The 9,293-nt window shown below is 35.9% G+C and overlaps 2 pseudogenes; both read left to right on the forward strand.

Annotated features, from left to right (window-relative positions):
* Positions 1–4,926: 4,926 nt before the first annotated feature.
* LOC103661567 lies at positions 4,927–5,740 on the forward strand (annotated as a pseudogene).
* Positions 5,741–6,146: 406 nt separating this feature from the next.
* On the forward strand, positions 6,147–8,874 carry LOC103661661 (annotated as a pseudogene).
* Positions 8,875–9,293: the final 419 nt, after the last annotated feature.

The raw sequence follows: 9,293 nt of genomic DNA on the forward strand, positions 1-9,293 counted from the left end.
AAAATTCTCAACTAGGTTAGCTAAAGTTATGTAATGGAAATAAAGTACCACACTAGAAATATAATACAAAATAAATATAACACATTTGGAAAATGGATCTTTGGTCAAGTGCTAGAAGTTGACACTTTAATTTTCTCAAAGAAAATAAAACTGGGTTTAAATGGTTCAGAATGTATTTATCCTACAGTTTACTTTGTAATTTAAAATCATTTGAGGATGATTCATGACAGAAATCATGATTCATAGCAAAATTACAAGTTTGAGATTCAGCTTATCTCTGTTTAAACCAATAGCTTACATTCATTTAGGACTTATGTATTGTCATATCCTATCCTGGGCTCATTACACACATAATACGTAATAGGTAGGCATGGTTATCCCAGTTTCTTAGGGGAAAAATGAAAGGTTCAGAGTAATTGGGTAACTTTCCAAAGTAAAACGTTTAATAAATGTCAGAGGTGGAATTTAAATGCAGATGAATGGGTAAACAAGATGTGGTTAATATATACCATGGACTATTACTCAGCCATCAGAAAGGATGAATGTCTACTATTTACATCAACATGGATGGAACTGAGTGAAATAAGTCAATCATAGAAGCACAATCATCATATGGTTTCACTTATATGTGGAATGTAAAGAATAGTGCAGAGGACAGTAGGGGTAGGGGGAGAAAACTAAATGGGAGGAAGTCAGAGAGGGAGACAAGCCATATGAGACTCCTGATTCCAGGAAACAAACAGGGTTGTGGAAAGGGAGGTGGATGGGGGAATGGGGTAACTGGGTGATGGGCATTGAGGAGGGCATGTGATATGATGAGCATTGGGTGATATAGTCAACTAATGAATCGTTGAACATTATATCAAAAACTAATGATGTATTATACCTTGGCTAACTGAATTTAAATTAAAAAAATAAATGAGGAAATTTTTGGCCTCAAACTCAAGACCGTTTTCTCTCTACCAAATTGCCTATCTGTTTAGGATCATATCTTACTCTTTTCTTTCCTAACTCGTTTTCTACTATAGCAATATAAAAATACACTACTTTTGAAAATCTCATGATCTTTCATGCCTTACTCTCTTTATAATTTTTTTCTTTTTTTAGTTTATGTTCCTTAGGAACGTCTAAGGAACTTCCTTCCTTAGGTTCTTTCTACTTTTAAATACATGACAAACTTCTATATTCCTGAAAGAGTATCATCATAGTATAGATTCATAATAAATCCCTTCCTGACTACCACCATTTTTCTCCAAAGGGGCATTTGCTTTCTGTTTAACCTCTGTGCATTCTGTTTTCTGTACTTTGTATGTGTGCATTCTATTTTTAAAACTTTACATGTATATCAAAGTTTTCTAATAATATCTTAGCTTCTTCAGAGGTTATGTATATTTTACTCATATTTGGATCCACAGTGCCTAGAACATTGTCTGGTATGTAATAGGTGCTGAATAACTTAGAACTGAGTTAAAGGCCTTTGTTGTTTGTTTTTGTTTTGTTTTCATAATCCTATTGATGAGGGAAAGAGGCCAAACCTGAGTAAGAGGAGAATATCGCTGTTTTTGACTTTAGATGATAGGAATTATGAGTAAAAATTTTAAAGTTTGAATATTTTCTGGAAGGATATTAAACTTGAAATCAGATGTCCTAAATAAATTGTTGCTTTTTCATATATAAGCAGTGGTAACTTGGGTATTTTATTTCTCTTTAATCTGTAATTATTTCATCTATAAAATGTGACTTATACAACTCTTTTTTAAATCATATGGTTATTTAGAGAATCAAATGAAAATGGAATAATGCATATGAAAACACTTGCAGAGTGCAAACCGTTATAAGTGATAGTCCTATTATTACTTTAGGGAGAGAAAGTGATCCATGAAAGATTAGCAAAATATAGTGAGGTGGGCCTACCAGTTTAGTTGTTTAGTATAATTAGATGCCATGACTGTCCTAACTGAAATCTTAGGAAGTCTTCCAACGATTCAGTGATGACAATGGTCAATTAACTGTGTTTAACCTGGTATGTAGTTGTTAGTGACATACCATCTCATCTGTTTAGGAATCACATCTGAAAGTAAAATGAGTTGTAAAAATCATGAATATTATTTTTTTCTTTATTTCCAAAACTGACCACCAAAAGGTAATGAAATTTTTAAGAAAAGAAAAAAAAATGTAATTAGAATAATTTAGGATCCCATACCATATCCTCCTGTGATGATTCAGAAGGCCCATATTCAAATTAAATATTTATTCCTTTTCAAAGTTTAGCAATTTTCAGAAATGGAGTTTTATTTTAAGCAATCCTAACACAAGTTACGATCCTACCAAAAGCAGTTTGGGAAAAATCTGTCCTAGAGATTTTTAGCAAATAAGAAGGTAAGAGAGGAGAGACTGACAATTTGAAGATCAAGTATAACTGAGAATTTATCTCCAGCTAGATTCAAATTAGGAAGGATGAATAGTGAGATCCCCACGTAGAATTATTTCATTATTCCACTGTGGATGCTTCAATTTTTAGGAGTAGTAATGAAAGTAGCAAAGCGATCTGTCAATCAAGTGTATTCAGCAGAGTCATCTCAAGGTCTAGGCAAGCCAATAGCTATACATTTTGTGAATATATTCATCTCTGGATGACTGCTTTACTAGTAGATGAAAACAAGCTGTATGCTGGGATATAATGGTAGTTCAAAGGGTAAGAGAGAGCACATTATTGCACAGCTAGTATATAATCATAGGTCTCCTTAGGGAGTAATTGTTACATTTTAATCCAGAAGTAAGCAAAGACTGTCTAAATAGCTCTTTAAAAGCAGAATTAATTCATAATTTGGAAATGATGGAGTTCTTAACTGTCATGCATAAGAAAACCCATGAGCAAGCTCTATTCTAAATAGACTTTAAAAAAAAAGAAAAGTAGTTGATATTAAAACAAGACAATTCATTAAATTTCACAAGGGAACTTGCAGTATACAGATGTAGGCCAAAACATAGGGGTCTTTAGGTCAAATGTGAAATTATTTTAAATTAATTCTTGGCACCAGACTAAAATAACTTTTGAATAGTAATTATTTTTTACTTTCATTAGCAATGGTTCTTGAACTTTAATTTCTGAAGTGTGATACAGCAAGGTTCTTAGTATGCATTTATAGTAAATGCATGCTCTCTTGTAGCATTTTAAATCTCTTAACAGGTCTTCCCTTTTCTGCAGAATTTCACTAGCTGAATGTTAATATTACTCTTGGTTATAGAAAGGAATATATTAAAGTTTCTTTGCCTATTAATGTCTTTTTAAAAGAAGTTTAACATTTAGATAAAGTTTTCAGATTCTGTGCCCATGGTAACATCAGAAGCTTGAAAACTGTTAGACAAGGTAACATAACATTGTGTACTTTTGAAGAATCCAGTTTGAGGAATAATATAAACTTTTATTTTGAGATTTACAATATTTACCATCAGTTTTGTAAGTAAAAACTGAAAAAATATTTTGATTTAGATTTTTCTATAATTTTCCAAAGGGATTGAAAACTTATTGAAGGATACAAGAAAATATTTGGAAAGAATGAGGGGAAGATGGAGGATAAAAATTATAAAAAAATTAAACTGATTCTAAGATTTAACGTTCTAGAAGGAATGATTAAAGAAATGTCACCTTGGAAAAGACGATCAGTAAACATAAATAAGACTTTATTAAAAACACATTATGGTAGTAATATGACACAATGTCTTTCTTTAAAAGGTTATGACTAATAAAAGTCATATATATATATTCACTGGCAAATAGTCATCTCTATTATTTCCAAGCCCTTCCTTAGATTCTTTGAGCACAAGTATTATAAACAAACAAACAACAACAACAACGATAACAACAACAACAAATCATAAGTGAAACCCTTGCTTTCATGGAACTTACATTCTAAAGAGGGAGACTAATTGACAAACAAAGAATTAAATATGTAAAACAAAAAAAATGAAAAAAGATAAACGAGGAACCAGGGAGTGCCTGGGGTGAAGGAACCAAGGAGTGCCTGGGGAAATTATACTTGTTAAAATAATTGGGCTTATACTAACAATATTAAACTTGGCATATATGAGTATTAGATCTTGTATTTGAGAAAAATTAACTTTGTAAGATTATTGAGACCTGGCTAAACAAAAACTTAAAATACTTGAAAATTTTAGATGACTATAGCTTTTGCTATTGAGTTTTGTCAGAGTAAAAAAATAGTTATATTAAATTAGGCCATACTATATTGAGGAAAATTATTCAGACATTGTCTTCTATAGTTTATTATATAAGAAAATATGTTCAGTGTTAAAAATGACATTTTAAGGGGTCACTAAAATATTGATGCTAATCTAGAAAGGAACATAACTCTAGAAGAAGATTTAAAACTTTAAATGTAGTCTCCCAGATACACATAATAAAGATAGTAGCTCTGTTAAATTTCAGAAAAATATTCATTTCCTCCACAGTCTTCCTAGGCTGGTCAAGAGAGGTATTTATGTCATTCAGCTCTGAACATTGCTTTTAATCAGTGAATTGGGGCTTGTTGGACAAGCCCAGTGGGTAAAGGGTTATAAAAGTTTATTTCTATGAATGAGGCATTGTTTTTGGAAAAAGATGTGAATGTGAGAAAATATAGATCACTAAGTGAGGATTTGAGGTGCAAACTCAAAGAAAAATCAATAAGTAAATCTGAGTGAAAAATTGTGTAAGAACACCTTTGGAGGGGCACCTGGGTGGCTCAGTAAGTGTCTGCCTTCGGCTCAGGGCGAGATCCCGGTGTTCTGGGATCGAGCCCCACATCAGGCTCCTCCGCTGGAAGCCTGCCTCTTCCTCTCCCACTCCCCCTGCTTGTGTTCCCTCTCTCGCTGGCTGTCTCTATCTCTGTCGAAAAAATAAATAAAAATCTTAAAAAAAAAAAAACACCTTTGGAGACTATATTTAATTTTTAAAGTGACAATTTCAAATAAATGCATGCATTTATTTGGGAAATTATTACAGACCTTAAGAAATGGCATTTGGCAAAGCAATGAGTAGCAAACTGAAAAAAAAGAAACTCCCTTGTGATGTTGAAGTTAGTTTTCTTGTGTTGAGGGGCCACATGGAAAGAAACTACAAGCAGTCTACAGTAGGTGCTGAGACTGGTCCCTGACTAATGGCCAGGAAGAAAAGGGACACCTCAGCCTTACAATACAAGAAATGATCTCTCTGTCTTCTCTGCACTGGGAGCAGCTCTGCTGCCACAGCCTCTCATCCCCTGAAAATGTATGCCTGTGCAAACTTCGTCTCTACCTCCTTCTTAGTCAGGAGCACCTCTCAGCTGTTGAGCAGATCACTGTCTGCAGTGGTGCTCATCCCACTGGAGACACTGACAGATGAGAACCTCAGCAGCTTGGCAGCCCCTCATCCCCTGACCTCACTTATTCCTAACCACAGCTTCTGAACCAGCGCCATTTCATGGGACATGGACACAGCAGCCAAGTACATTGGGGCTGGGGCTACCATGAGGAATGGCTGGCTCTGGGGCTGGAACTGGGGCTGTGTTTGGGAGCCTCATCATTGGTTATGGCAGGAACCCCTCTCTGAAGCAACAGCTCTTCTCCTACACCATTCTGGACTTTGTGCTCTCTGATGCCATGGGGATCTTTTGCCTGATGGTGGCCTTTCTCATTCTCTTCACCATGGAAAGGAGCAGTGTCCACCTCCTATAGGTCCTTCTCCTCTGTCTCATCTGCCCTTTTCCTGTACCTCCGCAGACAGCCTGGGGAAAGTGGTCGGCTCAGGGTTTGACAGAGAGAAGATAAATACTGTATTAATAAGAGAAAGAGAGAGAGAGAGAGAGAGAGAGAGAGAGAGAGAGAGAGAGAAAATGAATTCTGCCAACAACCTGAAGGTGTTTGAAGTAGATTACTCCCTAGTCTAGTTTCCAGGTTATTGTGACTTTGTTAAATTAACATTTATAAAGAAGAGTCTCAGAGTGTCAGATGGTGACCAGTGATTCAGCAGAAGACCACAAGAGAAAGTGAAATAGAGACATTTATTACTCACAGGTCCTGGACAAGGTATAGGTGACATCCCCAGGGGCATGTGGGGAACTCAAGGCAGGGCGCTGGCAGAGAGAACCCAGCAGGACCTGTGGCGCATGCCATCATTAGGTTCTAAGGGTTGCGTGCTTTGGGGTTCCCAGGCTGAGGCTGGATTGGTCAGTTCAAACCAAAAGAACCAGAGTTTTGGTAAGCTTCTAGGGGTGGAGTATCTTACCAAGGCGTTCACAAGGGTAAAGGCCTGGGAGTCAGGGAAGAGTGCATATAACGAGGTATGTCAGAGGGAGTCTTATCAGGAGCTTGTGACTCTGGGGGCTGTATTTAGAGCACAAACTTGCACTCACCAGAGGGGCTAGTGTTAATTCAAGGCCTGAAGTCCACTTAGCCACAAAAATGGATGCCAAGGTAGAATAATGTGGACTAGTTCAGCTAAGCTCTCCACAGAGATGGGCATTCAGCCCCTGAAAAAAGGACGCAGCTAAATTGCCTGTTCTCCCAGCCGTGCAAACTATGAGACAATAACTGTGTGTTATATTATGCTTCCAAGTGTGTGGCAATTTGTTATTCAGCAATGGGAATCAAATACAAACCATTGGAACAATTTCGATAGCAGGGTGATGTGGTGTTAGTTATATTACCTAAGTCAAACCAAATAGAACTCCATTTCCTTAGCCAGAAAAAATTGATTTAGAGATGAACATGTGAATCAAGCTAAGTTGATCAAAATTATTTTTAAGATATTTTCTGCTACAGCAGATAAAACATTTCCTGCTAAAGCTTTTTATGCCAGTTGTCATGCTACCTGAAAAGAGAAAACAAAAAGTAAAACTGTTATATTTCCTCAAACTAGCTATATATAAACAGCCTCTAATAAGCTGCACCTCTTAGAATTCCATAGGTCCATAAGAAATATGACTTGCTAATGACAAGTCATGGCTAATACAAAGACTAAAGATTGGGTCTATTATTCTTTCCTAGTATATTCTTCATAATCAGTAAATTCTGGCCAAGTTTAACTATGTGCCATTTCCGTAACTCATCACTTACACTTCTGTATCTTTGCTTACAGTATTTCTTTCACTGCAATGCATTCCCCTGCATGCACTTTCCTTGACTTTTTATACCCAATTCCTATCCAGTCATCAATGATGTGAGTTGAAGTTGCCTGTCACTAGAATGTCTTTGCTCAAAAAGTCAAAATAAATTTCTAGAATAATTTTACCTTTGTCGTGAAAACTAAATTCCACTTTTAGAATTTATTAAAAATGTCTCTGTGGCTTAGTACATGATCATTCTGTAATAATTCATCCAAGCTTATTTGAAATGAATGTGTATTCTGTTTATAGGCTTTCTTTTTTAAAAAATCACTTACCTACTTAAAGTACTGTTTCTAGATTTTCAGTTCCAGTATAAAACAAATCTATTCTAAGTTAAATTTTAAAAATATTGTTTCAAATTAATGCTGATATTTTTTAAAGGATCAAATTTGAAATTTGGGGAAATATGTGATTATAAATATAGGTTTAATCGAGCAAAATGCTACCGTCTTAACTTCTGAGAATGTAGAGTCTACCATATACTGTGCTACTGGAATGAGATGTAAATACCTCCTCTTACTTTGGCTAGTCATTTCGCTGTTAACACAAGATATTCTACTGAATCATGATCCTGGGACACTGGTACTTAACTCTGAATAAAACATTGAGTTTGACAGGTTTCATATATAGCTAACAATCTATCCATCTTATCCCATACTCTAATTAATAATTTCACACTTGTATAAATTTATGCTTCATTCTCCAGACTAAAAATTTTTGTGTGCCAGGGATATTATCTGATAGACCTTGATTATATATATTCTCAGCCATGTCCCAGCAATAGGTACTTAGTTTTTACTCAGCACATAATTGGTACATAAAATAATAACAAAGGAAGCAGTATTAAGAGCTCAGAACTGAGTTGTCTAGTGAAAATGCTTCTACTTGGTGGCAGCATATGGGACTTGCTGTGAATTTAAAAATAACAGTGAATTATTCTGCTGAGGGGCAGGAGAGAAAGGTTATGTGATGATAACTTTGCAATACATACTTACTGATTTTTTTAAATCAAACTTTAGGATATTCCTTAATTGACATATTTAACTTTATCACAATGTATGCTCTCTAAGGTGGGGACTTTGTGAATAGTGTTTATGTCTATCCTAAGCATCTATTCTTAGCATATATTTGGCCCTTGATAAATATTGATTATGTGGCTTAATGGATTAATAATTACAACAATTATTAGAAATATGAATTAGAAGATAGTTTGCTGGCCTGGCAGACACCAGCACCCCGGAGCCATCCAGCCGCCCAGCCGTAGTCAGCACCATCATGTTCTTCGACATCGCTGTGGACAGTGAGTTCTTGGGCTGTGTCTCCTTTGAACTGTTTCCACAGAAAGTTCCAAATGCAACAGAGAACTTTGTTGCCTGAGCCCTGGGGAGAAAGGATTTCGTTATAAAGTTTCCTGCTTTCACAGGATTATTCTAGGTTTTATGTGTCAGGGTGGTGGCAGCAAATCTATCTATGGGGAGAAATTTGAGGATGAGAATTTCATTCTGAAGCACACCGGTCCTGGCATCTTGTCCATGGCAAGTGCTGGACCCAACACAAATGGTTCCCAGTTTTACATCTGCACTGCCAAGACTGAGTGGTTGGATGGCAAACATGTGGTCTTTGGCAAGGTGGAAGAGGGTATGAATATTGTGAAAGACTGGAAGGCTTTGAGTCCAAGAATGGCAAGACCAGCAAGAAGATCACAGTTGCTGACTGTGGACAAATCTAATAAATTTGATTTGTGTTTTATCTTAACAATGAAACCATTCCTTCTGTAGCTCAGCAGAGCACCCCATCACCCCTCTCTGCCGGAAATATCCTATAATCTTTGTGCTCTGGCTGCAGTTCTGTGGGTTCCATGTTTTCCTTACTCCCCTTCAAGTCTAGCTGGATTGCAGAGTTAAGTTTATGATGATGAAATAAAAACTAAACAACAACAACAAAAAGAAGATAATTTGCTAAAAATGTATTCCTTATTTGTTAGGTGAATTTCTGGCTGTCATTACAACAAGAAAACCCAGTGAATTTGGAGAGCATCTACTTTTATTTACAAAAACTCTTGGTTAATACTAAGAAAGGTTCAGTCCTCACCCTGAGTTCTGGCATTTTTATATCTATGTTCCACTTGGTCTTCATGTCCAAGTCCAA

Source organism: Ursus maritimus, unplaced genomic scaffold (genome assembly GCF_017311325.1).
Source record: "Ursus maritimus isolate PB19 unplaced genomic scaffold, ASM1731132v1 scaffold_9, whole genome shotgun sequence".
In the NCBI taxonomy this organism is placed as follows: Eukaryota; Metazoa; Chordata; class Mammalia; order Carnivora; family Ursidae; genus Ursus; species Ursus maritimus.